Source organism: Microtus pennsylvanicus, chromosome 4 (assembly GCF_037038515.1).
Source record: "Microtus pennsylvanicus isolate mMicPen1 chromosome 4, mMicPen1.hap1, whole genome shotgun sequence".
Taxonomy (NCBI): Eukaryota; Metazoa; Chordata; class Mammalia; order Rodentia; family Cricetidae; genus Microtus; species Microtus pennsylvanicus.
In genome coordinates, this window is record NC_134582.1 from 89,428,963 (window position 1) to 89,442,255 (window position 13,293).

Consider the following 13,293-nt stretch of genomic DNA (forward strand, 5'->3'; position numbering starts at 1 on the left):
CCAGACGCAGATTCTTTTTTTTTTTCTCCCAGATTTTATTATTCCTTAAAACGTGGTGGATGTGGGTGTAAGTGTGGGGTACATGGGTGCATATTTGCGAGTACACATGAGTGGAGGCAAAAAGAGGGTGTCATATCACCTGGAGCTGGAGTTATGGGTGATTGTGAGCTTCCCAATAAGAGTACCAGAAATCAGACTTGGTCCCTGGCAAGAGCAGTACCCATTGTGATTCATTGAGCGATCTCCAGCTCCAGAGGGGGAGTCTTAAATCTTCCTCAAGGACATTTATATTGAAGAGTCTTCCTTGGCCAGTTCTTTCTTGGGGCTGCACTGTGAAGTACCATGCCAGAGAAATTGGCTTTGCAGTTATAGAGGAGACTAGGGCTTAGTAGGGTAAGTTCTATTGGCTTCTTGCTGTTGCTTCTAAAAATAACCCTTTCCCTCTGAAAACTCAGTTCAAAGTATAAAGAACATGAGTTCAAATGCCACCTTTCCCTCTGCCAAATAGATTCTGTTCTTCTTGCTTGTGATATGCAAATCTCTTCGCTTTGCAGAAAAAAAAATAGCCAGAAATCCTATCTAGTTCAGTGTCTCTAAATCTTGGTCTAAAAGTAGGAAAATGGGAAAAATGCTGAGTTGAGAAGAGGAGAGATTGTCAAGCATCTCTATTGACCACTTCTCCCTACTCTCTAATTCTAAAGTTATGGAAATGAACATCAAGAGACAGATCTGTCAGCAGTGACAGTCTTTGAAACGTGAGTTTTAGGGTACACACAATACTTGACTTTGTTTCTGCTAAAATGAAATTACAGGGTCCTGGATTCTCTGCCTATTTTAAGTTTACTTTCTGTTCTCTTGGAGGGGACTAAAAATTAATCACAAGTTGAATTGCATTTTCCTGTCCTTAAAGTTCAATATAAAAACTTAAAATAATCAAAAGACACATTGAAGGAAGAAAGAATAATGATCTCCAAGGGCCACAACTTTGCTAGACCCCACAGGGATTACAGGGCCCTGAGCCTTCAATACACATTAGGAAAATCATGTTGATCCCAGCAGTGAGAGACTCCAGGGAGGCAGGGAGAATGAAGGTATCAAAGTAATACTTCAAAGGAACTTTAGTGATTATTTCTCCCATTTTGGGATTTAAACAAACTGTCTAATTCTATAACAGGTTTCTACATTAATATGTAAGAATTCCCCTGTGTATACATGCAAAGCTATAGGATTCTCATCACTGTATAACAAATACTATAATCCACGAAAGAGTCCTGAATGTGACTTGTTGTTCTGAGTTGAATACCTTTAGTATCTGTTACTCCAAGACCTTGAAGACACTAGGTTCCCAATTCATCATTCCAGATCTAACTATTTTATTATTCTCATCTGGTGGTTAATGCCATGAAGAGGTGGGGCTTACTTCAGAAACAATGGGAATTTTATTGGTACTCATTGAATTTAATCTTTAATAAATAATAGTAGTACCTGAAAGGGGAAAAAAAAGTCTTTCATAGACTCAAAACCTTCATGGCTGCATAGAAAACCCCAAAGACACGTTTTATTCAATCTTTCAGGAGACAATACAGTGAAGTGGTGAAAAACATGGGCTTGGGAATCTGGAGCTAATACAAATAACCAGCAGAACAAGCAAACTTGGGGGGGGTCACAGCATCAATCTATGCTTAATTGGATTAGAAATCAAAATCCCACCTGATAGTGTATATAGATAACTCAGAGCCTGATACATAGATGGTGCTGAGGTTCATTATTGCTTGGGAATACCTTTTAGACAGCAAACGGCTATAAAGACTTATAGATGGTGCTGAGGTTCATTATTGCTTGGAAATACCTTTTAGACAGCAAACGGCTATAAAGACTTATAGAAGACTCCATCTCATCCACCCAAACTCCATTCATTTACCACATAAGATGAAACATCACCTCCATCATTTTAATTGCAAATCAGGTTCCTAGTCTAATGAAATCCACTTTTACCATATATTGTTTGCATCTCTTCTTACTATGCAAATTTCCAGAGAGAAATTTTCAATAGCAAGTAATGAACTACAGCTGAATTTTACAAACTTCACCTTATCCCTTGCCAACTTTAAATGGCGTAATATATGGAGTTGTTTGGTGCATAGTGGGTGCTTTATAGAAAATGTCTCAACAAATGAAATTCTATTTATTTTGCAGCTAAACAAACATTCTATCACACAGCCACTGCTTGCTTATTCATCATGATTTAATTAAAGATGACTTTCCCTTCTTATGTGCCTCATCCTGTACTAGCTGCTGGCAACACAACAAATATGTAGATCAATTATTTTTCTTGAGAGATTAAAAGTTGGCTGAAGCCCGGTTTTCTTAATTTACCTCTTCTTAAGACATACATTAAAAACAGTTATATTTGTAAATGATCAGACACACCCAGGCTCTCAGCTAGCAAAGGCAAAGGCGATGGACCTGTTACTGTTCTGTCCTTGTGTCGAGACACCTGGCATAAACAAGAAAATGTTTTCTTTGGCTCACATTTTCAGAGGTATCAACTCGTATCAGTTGGCTCTGTGGTTGTGGGCTGGTGGGGAGGCAAATCCTCATGGTGGCAGGGGCATATAGTCAAAGGAGAGAAGGTGTAAGGGGTACATGAAAAAAGAGAGAGGAGGAGGAAGAGAAGAGAAAAAGGGTGGAAAAGAGGAGGAAGCGGTACCCAGGGAGAAGATGTACTAGTCACAGGCATGGCCCTGGTGACTAATTTCCCTCAACCAGGTCCCACCCACTTTCCACCACTGCTCAGTAATCAAATTAAATTATCAATTCATCACTGGATTAGGTCCAGGCTGAATCAGTCTCCTTTTAGTGACTGGATTCACTAGCTGGGGATTATGCCTTCCACGAATGGTGCTTTCTGTGGGCACTTCATAACCAAGTCATGACAGGGGGTGGCAGTTCGGATGTCATTTGGAAGGCCTTGGGCACAGTTTCTGATCCTCGGTGTGTTTAATATCTCTAATACTTCTCAAGTTAGGTGTGAAATACATCTACTTGGCAATGGGTAAAGGGAGGAAGAGACACTATAAAATATGGTATTGTGTTTAATGTTAAACTTACAAGCTGGCACTCTTGTACCAGAAATTTGAATTTGAAACAGAGTATTAGAAGGTTGTTGGATAAATACACATTTAGACCACCATATTTTAAACAAGTGATCTTGAAAATAATGTCAAAGGTTATTTGTTACAAACCAATTGCTTGATTTTCAAATGTGTGTCCACATCACAATAATGACAATTGCCTTGCCTGGGTAACTGTCCCTTCCACACTTTTTTTGTGTCTCTCACGACTCTTCTTGGAAGGACAAATAACATAACAATTGTACTTCACTAGCTTGGGAAGCGGGTGGTGCAAAGTAATTGAGAGATGTCCCTGTTCTTTAGCTGCTAAGGCCTTGGGAATGACATTTTTGAGTTTGGTACAACCTCCTTTGATAGGGAAAACATTTGAACTGTATTTTTTAGAGAGCCCTTGATTTCAAAGCTGGTAGAGGTAAACAGCAAAAATTCAGCATAGCAATTTAAACATAGCTTCAGAGGAACTGTGATTTCAAATCAAAAGTCTTCTCATTCCTATGGCAACCAACAAAAGTATTCAACTAATGCTACATGCTGTGTACATTAACAGTACCTCCCCCGCCTTCTGCTGACTCCCTCCCTCTGGATTCAACCTGAACCTCAGTAAACTATGTCTCTGTTTTCCAAAGGATACCAGCTTGCTTTCCAATATGCAAGCCATCAAACTGATGAATGCAGGAGGAGGAGTCCTCTCAGGGGACACCTTCACAAGCCCAGAGGGAAAATGTACCTCCAAAATAGAGCCACCGGCTGCTTTTCTGATTTGACACGTTTGAGAGCTCCTTGTTTTAAAGCCAGACACAATTCTGCGAAGAGATTCCCTTGAGTTACAATCCTTGCTGGGAGCAGCCACCATGAAGATAACATATGTGGGGAGACACAGCCAAGAAGCACCCACTGGGCCTCAACAGAGACACATGAGTGCTTCTGACACACTCCGGGGAAGCTGCAATGGGGAGTCACGGCAGGAGCGACACCCTCTCAAGCTGACAGGCTCAGAGCTGTGCCTGTGGCTGTCACCAGCACTACTTGCTCTTCAGGGAGGTTGTGGTGGCTTTGGCATCTCTTGGAGCATTTCTTTCTTTCTTTCTTTCTTTCTTTCTTTCTTTCTTTCTTTCTTTCTGTTTTTTTTTTTAAAGAGTGAGAAAATGAAGTCTGAGATTCAGAGGTAGAAAGCTGAGAGATTGACAATTTACATCCTGGTCAAGTGTTATCTAAAATTCCAAGTGAGAAAATCATTTAGAAGGTAATGATAGCTTGAGTTTCTTTGTAGAAAATGTTTTCTCAGACTCTAAGGTAGTGAGAAAATATGGACTAGTCACTTGCCTCTGTAATTCTCTCTCTTGAGAACTTTCACCTTACAAAATTGGAATTTTCCTGATCCTGCCTCCAGTGCTTGGCTGAGGCTGACTTTGGTTTCTCTGAGTATTCCATATAAGTGAAGCCATACAATATTTGCTCTATTAGAACTGGTTTATTTTACTTAGTGTGATGTTTCTTTTCTTCTTGTCAGTTTTAGAAATGGGAGCCAGGGTATCTTATCACTATATCACATGGCACCCTCAGCTTCATGGTGCAATCTTCTGAAGGATCATCATGCTATAGTGTATGTCAGTTTCCTTCAGTTTTTCGTTTGTTTGTTTGTTTGTTTCTCGAGACCGGGTTTCTCTGTGTAACAGTCTTTGCTGACCTGGAACTCACTTTGTAGACCAGGCTGGCCTTGAACTCACTGGTATCCACCCAGCCTCTGCCTCCCAAGTGCTGGAATTAAAGGCATGAGCCACCACCACCTGACCTTCCTTCAGTTTTAAGGCTGAATAGTATTCCAGTGTTTTTCTATCCTTCTAGCCATCCATCCATCCATCCATCCATCCATCCATCCATCCATCCATCCCCCCATTCAATCATAGACATGAGTTGCTTTTACCTTTATTGTCAACAATATTGCTGAGAGCATAGGCATAGATATATATTAAATTTTGTATCTCAAAGAGATAGTGCTTTTCCTTTTGAAGTTTGTTTGATACCCATTTGTTTGGAGACTAGACCCAAATTGAATTGCTGAGTAACAGTAACTACATTTTGTTTTGTGTTTTTTGAATAAAATCTTCTTTTATTTATGTTTCAAATTAGCTTATGAAGTAAGGGCTTTCATTATGGCATTTTCCTTCACTTCTATTTTTTTTTTTTTTGGCCATTCTCTTCTACTCCTTTCCGATATCTCCATGTTTACCTTCCAATTTGTTTTTTGTTGGTTTCTTTTTGCCTTTATAACACTTCCATTTTTATTTTTTGAGATGTTTTATAGCAGTATTCCTGGAGAGACAGGAAGAGACATCCACTCTGTACACACATGGAGCTGATGACAGACCAGAATATGGACACCACCAAAGTCCAACATGATGGATAAATGAGTTTAATTGGGGTTACTTACAGGAAAGCAAGTGAGGGCTGCTTACAGAAACAAATGACTCAAAGACAGATGTATCTCCTAAAAGCAAGTCCAGCATTGGTGACAGTGAGGATCTTTGGTATACTTTCTTATCAACCACAGATTTCCTTTACTGTCCTGTAAAGTGTTTGAAAAGCTAAAGAAAAATGTAATACCTAGTTGATTGTAATGTCTACTTTCTGTGTCATTCTTTACAGCTAAATCCTGAGACACTGGAAGGCTGAGTTCTGAAGACTCAGTCGACTCAATAGTGTTTTACTTCCTTTGAAAGTAGTGATGCCAGCATCATGTGTTTCTTAATTCTAAAATATGTATCATCTACTGTCAAGCTTCTGTATAGGGCGTGCAGCAATCCTTGCTTTAATTACGTTTAACAGCAACAAGTTGAGCTGAACACAAATATCAGGAGTTAAACTGGCCTTGGTACAATAGCCAAGGTAAAATAGTATATCCATTAGTGGCATATCCTATGAAAATTGAAATATTTTGCCAAGGAAGTAACAAAGAAAAATACATTTTCCCCACATTTTTGAGATTTTTAAAATCTAAATTATAGTGGCCATGAAGCTAAAATATTACTGAACCATACATCAGAAAGTGAAAATGTTTCTTCGGGATGGTTACATGACATTGTTGTGTCTGGAAAGAACTGTTGTTGAAACAGAATATTCAGTGGTGTTAGAGACATCTCACATCATCCCCTAGACAATGCCATTAACAGCACTATGGTTGAATCTGTCTCCAGGGCATAGAGTTCCCTTCTGCAGGTCTTGTTCATGATGATAAAGAATGTTAAGATGCACTCAGATAGGAACTCAAGGACAATAGCTACAGTCAGAAGAAAAGGAGGAGGAAGGGAGAAAGCTGTACTTTTAATGGCCTCAGATAAAAACCATGTACCCTGGAAGTCAAGGTGGGTAGAACAGGAAATGAGAAAGAACCAGATGCTGGGAGATGAAGGGGAAGTAAATTGTTCTTCTCTCCAGGTGGCAGAAACAGAAAGACTACTTTACTCCTTGCCTACTGAAAAGGTCACACACACATACACACACACACCATTAATTTTTTGTTTGTTTTAGCCTTGGAGTCAGTTCTGGGTGGCCTATAACTTGGGGTGTATCTAAGATAGGAAGGACAATAACTAACTACATTGGTTTTCATCAGTTTACCTCCTAGTTCCGTTAGCTTTGGTTCAGGAAATTATAAAGAACAGCTTTATTGTTATCCACTCACCATTCAGCTTCAAGCCTTTGTTGTTGATTCTTCTTTAACCTTACAATTTGTTACGAGAACTTGTGGAGCTTGGTCATCTACTGAAAGGACAGTGTTGGATGATGTTTATTTTCATCCAGCTGTGGGAGGCCAGGGCTTCTAGTGAGTTACATACAGCTTGCTGATTTTCCATGGTGGTATTTCAACTGGCTCCTCTTCAAAACTTTACATTCCTGGCCTACTAAGGTGTTACTGACTATTGATCATGCCATTTGTGCCAGAGGAAGTTGACTCCTGATAGTCCTGTGTCTAAAAGGGTGTCTGGAAAGAGAGGACTTAAGCCCTTTCATCCTCTGCTTTCTGTTTGGTGTCCCCTATTAAGTCCAATCTGATTTTGATTATTGTCATCTAGACTTTTAGTCTGAACTTAAGAGCTAACATTCTCATATTCAAAATATCTCAAAAACTTCAATTGACTTATTAGAAGGCATAGAGTTATTATTATTTGGCCTCTATAAAGATTGAGTGGTTGAAACATACTGGGAGAATCCCTATAGTATCAAGGCAGTAACTAACTAATCAACTACCTCAACAATTCATTGATACAAAACATGAAAGTCATGAAATAAACATTAACCTTCCTCTTGGACAGTTCATCCCTGGCAAAGGGGGTAAAAGGATGAAGTATTTGATAAAGAATTTATTTGCTAAATACTGAACAATTACTAGGGTAAATAATATAAAAGTCTAAGTATTGAACGACTTTGGGTTATAAAAAGCATCAGGCGCTGGCAAGGCTCTAAACATTGTAAAAAAGATTAAAAATAAAATTCCTGCACTGAAAGAACTCACAAGCTTCAAATACCCACAGACTAACAATCTGATAATCATGTGTGTTCTGCAGCAGCAGCCAGCCCAGTGCCCTAGGGGCAACCAGGCTAGAAGGAGAAACTGCTCCAAGAGGAATTTTGTGGCCTGTTCTTTCGTCATTGGCAGAAGTGAATTATTCCACAAATCAATCTGCCTATTCTGTCCTGGGCTCACAAATCCATCGCAAAGATAATAACATCTACAACTTTACACGGGGTGATGGATGAGGATGAACATGTCTGGGAATAGCTGCACTTTGTTGCTCAGAGACTAAACTTATCTGTTCTTCTATGTTCTTCACAATCCTCTTGGATGTCCTTCCAACATCAGCAAGTAGACAGTTGCCAGATGGTTCCTATATAGCATGGCTGTGGCAAGCTCCATGGCAGTCAGCTCTGCAGACTGTCACCACCAGATCCACAGACATAGTCATAATCCCCAAATCACAATCTTTCTTGCAGATAACTGTGCCTTTCTGGAGACTTGTGTCTTTTAGCTATCAGCACCATTTAAAATTTACCAGAACAACAATGTTATTAATCTTGGTAAAGAATTTCTTTCCATGTTAAAATAAGTGTGTGTGTGTGTGTGTGTGTGTGTGTGTGTGTGTGTGTGTGTGTGTAAAAAACCAAGTATTTAAACATTTAAAACACCTACTCACCTTTGGAATAAAAAAGTAATAGCTCCTGAACTCTGTTGATGTCAGTCTTCCTGGCTGTTGACACATTTGGATTGTCAATTCTGTTTGTTCTCTTAACCATAGCTTCCGCTTTCACTTCAACATCCTAGCTTGAAACTTTGGCTTTGTTCAAACATCAATGGTTGCAGAGCTCTGCATGAGTCAATAATGTTACCCTTGAAACCACCCCACCTGTTTAGACCGATATTGCATTTTGTAATGAAATGCACTTATGGTTTTTGTTTGGGGATTGGATTGTGGATTAAAGATACGATGGGACAAGCTACAGTGTCACGCTACAAAAAAATTAATTTGTACATTTGAATCCTACCTAATACACAAGTATTTGGTTTCTTTCTTTTTTTTTTTTTTCTATTTGCTAAATCAACATCTTTTAACTCTGTCAGTCTCTAGGGAAGCAAAGCAAGCCATTTGAGCTTAAACAAATAAATGTTTATTGAACAAGAGAATGAAGCAAATAAAGCTGGATTTGTTTGGCAAGTCAAAGAAGGCCTTGTGAATGACCATTCAGGACAGGCCATTTGAAATCTCATTGAACTGTGCTAAAAAAAAGGTATCAGCTGAAAACCCTGAGTTCTTCTAGGGAAAGGGGAGGCAGCGGGAGGTAGGGGGAAGGAGGAGGAGGCACAGAGAGGCACAGCAGTTCTAGGTTTGTTGAAATAGAAGATTAGAGAACACAGAATTCCAATGTAAAAGTTTAAGTGCTTTGGCAATGGGTTGAGGCAGGGGTTTTGGTCAATTCATGCTGGAATTTAAGAAGTCTGAACAGCAGGTGGGGTTTTGAAGGAGCTAGCAGGAAGTTTCTCAAGGGTAATGAATGAGAGTCAGACAGAGGAGGCAGCAGAAAAAGGTGTGAGAACAAGGAGGAGGCCAGCTGACCTCAAACAGGGTCAGGAGTTTGGAAGGGCTCCTGTGTAGAAGAGGCCTGCGCTGAAAGAACAAAATGAAGATAGACACACTGAAGGCAGTCACATGTTGGCTTTCTTCACTGAGGTTACAACATCTTCAGAAGTAATGGAAAAATCCAGACAAAATGCAAGAAGGAGACAGGAAATGAGTTCGGCTTGAATAATTTTGAATGTCAGTGTCTTGGAAATATCAAGCATAGATGTTTAAAAGCGAGTAGGAACCGTGTTTGTAAAGTGAGAGGTCACACTTAGAGGTGTGGACCCCCCACCATCATATCTGGAACTTGAAGCAATAAGAATGACTATATGCTAATCCCACTGAATGAGAGTAGGGACCACTACTCCAAATGGCCTAATTTATAGCAAACGTTACTACATGTATACAATATAGCTTGTTTGGTGACTGCCTCTCTTTAAATGCAGAATTTGAGAGGCCAGTCCTCTCAAACATAGGAGAAGTAGGGTTTTTATAGCCCTCCAAACTGCAAAACTTGGGAATTTTTAAGGATTGGGGAATTTTCAGATGAATTTCAGTTCCATAGGAACTTGGCTGAACATCTTAAAATTATTGAGCAGGACATCTTATCAGGGCAGATATCGGGATATGAGCAGGGAGTGAGACAAATTTCATAGGGTATCAGATTCCAGAAAATGGACCAACATGTTCTCAAAGTTTTACAGAAAACAGGAATGAATTTATTTTGACCTTGTAACAAGACAGCCTCGAATCTTAAGATGGAGTCAGACTGGTCCACCATATACTCAGTGTGCAGAGAGAAATTGGAATGAGCAGATAGTCCTTGGGAGGAAGCACAGCTTTAGAAGAGAGGATGGATTCAGAGCCATGGAGGAGGCCTTGAGATGAAATAGAAGCCATGGAAGGAAGGCATCAAGGAAGAAGACAGGAAGCTATGGTGCTATGAAGAATTCTCTCCTGGATAAAGTGATCAAGAGTTCAGAGATAATCAGTACAGCCAGAGACAAAACCACTAGACCTCTCTCCATGAAAATCAAAATCTCTTGCCTGGTTCTTGCTTCAGTATGCAGATAGTAGTTTGATAATTTTGGTTTACATGCCTCATGCGTCTTCAGCAGGAAATGAAACATTCTTCCAAGTTTTCTTCCTCAAATCTTTCCCATCATTTGCTCTGAAATAATATACCAGGGGTGTTACCCCAGCTAGCTACAATGCCAGTGTCCCATCTCCATAAATTGTTATTTAACTTGTTTATTTAATTTGGTTTTGTTTTCTTGAGATGTGGGCTCCTGTAGCCCAAGCTGGCTCAAAGTTGCCATGTAGCCCAGGATGACCTTCCTCCCACAGGCTGCATCACCATGCCTTGAGTTGTAATCTTGTAAAAGCAAATGGAGAGAGTTGGCAAAATGGCTCAGTAGTTAAGTGGTTTACTGCTCTTGCAGAGGACTGAAGTTCAGGCCCTAGCATCCATGTTATATATCTCCCAATTGCCCATATCTCCAGAAGAGCAGACAATTTGTTTTTGATTTCTTAGGCAACTGCACTCACATTACTAAAAGATATTTTTTTTGGTTATGAAATCAGTGTAAACAAGGAGGACTTGATTTCACATGGTCCACGGAGCGTCAGGGTTTCACCTGGAAAAGGGTTACAAGTGAAGAACTTCACTCCAGACATTCAGATCCAAGAGCACCCAGTTTAAGGTGGTGTAAACATTCAAGGCTTGCATTATGCTGTAGCTAAGCATGTTCTCACCATTGCTTTGGCCATAAGGCAGTCAAGGACACTGTGTTGCTTCCCTCCTTATGACATAGGGGACTTTCCTAAGGAGCTCTTTCAAAATCTAGATGGAGAGTCTCTGATTACTTTCAAAGAGTCCAGCTTAATTTTCTCATGAGTTAGGCCCAGGTATCATCATTTCTCAGGATTCCAGGTTATAGATAGAGTTAAGATCAAGCAGAATAATCAATAATATTTGATATCTTTCCAGCTCCAAGTGGCCCACAGAACAGTGCCGGTATTCGCTGGAGGCATATTAGAAGAGCAGACCCCTAGACCCATGGCAAATTAGCGTCTCTATCTTAATGATTCACCACTGTTAAAACAGAAAAGCCTGACTTGTAGGCTGCAGCTGACCGCAGTCTTGCCATTGTGTTGAGCATGTGGCTTCCTCTGGAGAGAATGAGGCAGATCCAGGCAAACGTGAGTACATTCTGAAGAACTAAATAGTAGCTTAAACTCCAGCCGCACCTTGAGAGCACTTTAATTTTGAGACTGCGCTAAACTCAGACTCGACCCCTGAAGACTGTGACTCATTTTTTTTTTCTGGGGTGAGGCTTTTAAGCATTAGTAATATAAAAATTCCCCAGGTGAGTCTAATGCATAGCTGTGGAAAGATTCACCGCGCTGAGCAATCCTAAGGGGAAGCAGAAATCTCAATTGAATTCCGATATAATCAGGATTTTGTTAATATAATGAGCACATAATGCTGAGAAATGTATTAATAACAGAAGGCTCAGTTGATGTGCAGCAGGCTAGTGTGAAGACAGTTTCTAGAGGCATCATCGACATAAAGGCTCCTGCAGCCTTTGGGAGAGTAGGAGTTCTTATTAAACTTCTGCAAGACTCTCAATTAACTTAGAATACACATAACCGTGTCATTTTAAAGAGAGCAGAGAGCACTAGGGTGAAACTCACCCTATGGAAAGAAGTGGGAAGAGAGCGGGTGCAGTTTTTTTTTTCTTCTAGCAATACAGATCTGTGTGCCTAAATCTGCTAAACTCTGGAACAGTGGCATTTTGTGAGACTGAAAGGCTCTGTGTAGGTGTAGCCAGAATGCCAAGTCAAAGATTAATGCCTAAATTATAGGGCAGGCAGTGTGAATTTTATGCCTCGTCTTAAAAATCAAGTCAAGAAGACAAAGTATTGACTGGTCCTGCAGCACAACTTCTACTGAGTTATAATTTAATCAGACACATGTCCAATTTCTCTAAGCAAGAAGAGTTGAGCCATGTATTTACATAATTCTGCAGTACTTCTCAAGCTGGTTTGCTATCAGGCTCCTCTCGCCATGTAAAACAAGAGCTCAAAAGTTGGAGATTTCTTTATTATCCCTGAAGCTGTAGCAACATATCAATCTCAATAAGAGCCACCCCTTCCCATAAATGCCCAAGCCAGACTATTGTGCTGATATCCAGATTGTTCCACGAGCTGACTGATTCTTGTAAAATGTTTTATAGACGTCTGGTACTCAGTAGCTTTTTGTTTATACTCGGCAGCTACTTGTTAAACGCTCGTCAGTGCCTTGGCTACCCTTGGATGGCATGAAGAACTGGAAAGCAGTCTCTCTGTCCTTGAGGGATAAAACCATCTCTTCAATAAAAGCAACTTGAGCTGCGTTTCTTGGGACGAGATGTTTTCCTTTCAGCTGTATACAGTTGCACTTAAAATGGAGAAAATCTGCACAGCTAGAAATCTCAAGGTCTTAAAATGTGAACGATAGCAATAACTTGCCCAGTGACAAGGGGATGCAGAATAGCTGCAGATGTTTACTGCCTGGTAGAGCCTTCGAAAGACATTATGTCAGCAATAGCACACTGTACCGGCCTGAGAGAGAACACGTCATCAAACCCTGTAGAATACAGGCAAAATAAAATGCTCACTCCTACAAAGGGGTGGATACGAATCACTGTCCCCTTGACTTTCTTGTGCAAACACATTCTTTTTGCAAAGACACACAGGGTCCAACTTCCACCCTTGCCTCATCTGTTCCTTGGTGGTTTGTGGTTGTGGCTACTTTTCGAAGTGAATAGGTTATTTTCAGCTGGTGGGAGTAGGGCACACAACAGACTTTTAGGATGTTCTCCCTGTGTGTGACACTCTCCAGTAAAACTCATTTTATTTCGTTCTTAGGAAATCTTCTCAGGTGGTATTACACACACACACACACACACACACACACACACACACACACGGATGGACAATGGGAAGAAAAAAAGTTGAGAGTCACGGAGCTAAAATTTCTCGTTTAAAATCATGCAAAA